The sequence below is a fragment of the Eumetopias jubatus genome, unplaced genomic scaffold (genome assembly GCF_037043125.1).
Source record: "Eumetopias jubatus isolate StellerSeaLion01/CBP00866 unplaced genomic scaffold, mEumJub1_p1.0 scaffold_9, whole genome shotgun sequence".
NCBI lineage: Eukaryota > Metazoa > Chordata > Mammalia > Carnivora > Otariidae > Eumetopias > Eumetopias jubatus.
The window spans coordinates 49084440-49086311 of record NW_028274815.1 but is presented as its reverse complement, the minus strand read 5'-3'; the positions used below and the strand labels follow the sequence as shown (position 1 = coordinate 49086311).

Genomic DNA, 1872 nt, shown 5'->3' with positions numbered 1-1872 from the left:
CCTGACATATCCTTATTTCACTTTCAATTTTATTTTCACTGGGTACAGATTTCTAGTTTAATGGGGTTATTTTTTTTTTTAAGATTTTATTTATTTATTTGACAGAGAGCTGAAGGCAGATGCCTAACGACTGAGCCACCCAGGAACCTCTAATGGGGTTACTCTTTCAACACTTTATAGATATCACCCTATTATCTTCTGGTTTCTATTGTCTCTGGTGAGAAATTAGTTGTCATTCTTATCATTGGTCATCTATACGTAATCATTCTCTCCCTCTTGTGGCTTTTAAGATTTTCTCTTTCTTTGATTTTCCAAATTTAAATGATAATGTGGTTTTCTTTCATTTGTCCTTCTCAAGCATTGCTCTATAAATTGATATTTTCAATAATATTTGGAAACAATTTTGGTCCATATTTCTTTAAAGTACATTCTTTCTGCTCAATTCTCTCTCTCGTCTCTTTCTGAGATTCCAGCCTGTGTGTTAGACTTCTTACTATTTCACAAATCATTAGGCTATTTTCATTTCTTTTTCTTTTTTTTTTAAGATTTTATTTATTTATCTGACAGAGAGAGACACAGCGAGAGAGGGAACACAAGCAGGGGGAGTGGGAGAGGGAGAAGCAGGCTTCCCACAAAGCAGGGAGCCCGATGTGGGGCTTGATCCCAGGACCCCGGGATCATGACCTGGGCCGAAGGCAGACGCTTAACGACTGAGCCACCCAGGTGCCCCTTTTCATTTCTTTTAATGTTTTTTCTCTTTGTGATTCAGTTTGATTAATTGTTATTGATCTATTATTAGATTCACCCATTTTTCTTCTACATTGTCTAATCTACTCTTAATCTTATTCAATACATTTTTAAAAGATTGTAAATATTAGAATTTTTAGTTTTATAATCCCCACTTGGTTATTTTTAAGATTTTTATACCTCTCCTGAAACTTCCTCTCCTTTCATCCATAATATCCATCCAGAGATGCTTTAACATATTTATCATAGTGATTTAAAAATCTTGTCTGCTAATTACAACATATGGATTGCTAATATGACTCTTTCTACTGACTGTTTTCTCATTTTCTCTTGATTGTGGGCTATAATTTCCTGCTTTTTCATAAGTTTAATAATTTTTTTATTGTACATTCAGTATTATGGATGTTACATTGTGGAGACTTTGAGTTTAGTTATTTTACTCCAAAGAGGGTTGAGTTTTGTTCTGGATGGCAGTTAAATTGCCGGTGGATGACTTTGTTCCTATGGAGACTTCATTCAGGCTCTGTTATAGCAAGGTTATTTTTCTCTTAATCCTAGGATTTAGCTTTAAGTCTTGAACAGAGGGGGGCACCTGGGTGGCTCAGTCGTTAAGCATCTGCCTTCGGCTCAGGTCATGATCCCGGGGTCCTGGGATCGAGCCCCGCATTGGGCTCCCTGCTCGGCGGGAAGCCTGCTTCTCCCTCTCCCCACTCCCCCTGCTTGTGTCCCCTCTCTCGCTGTGTCTCTCTCTGTCAAATAAAATAAAATCTTTAAAAAAAATAATAAGTCTTGGACAGAGGATATAGAGATATTAAACTGATAAGAAGAGATACTACACTTGATCTTAGCCAGAAGGCTGAGAAGTGATGGCTCTTAGTCTAAGGATAGAAGTCTTACTACTAAGATATGGCCCTTCTGGGGTTTCATTGGAAAACTAGCATTCTCTATATTGGTGGTATTAAACTTCAGACTCTGTCTCCTCAGTATCAGACAGCTGTTGAAAACTCTGCATGGACTTTCAGTCTTTAAGTTGTTGCTTTCAGCTGGATTTCTTGGATTCTTTCCCTGAACATGTCCAGTTCAGAGTTGTCCAAGAGTTTGAAGGGAATTTTTACACAGATTTTG

General features: G+C 37.5%; 1 pseudogene; it reads right to left on the bottom strand.

Annotated features, from left to right (window-relative positions):
- Positions 1 to 1483: 1483 nt before the first annotated feature.
- LOC114219007 (U2 spliceosomal RNA) lies at positions 1484 to 1615 on the bottom strand (annotated as a pseudogene).
- Positions 1616 to 1872: the final 257 nt, after the last annotated feature.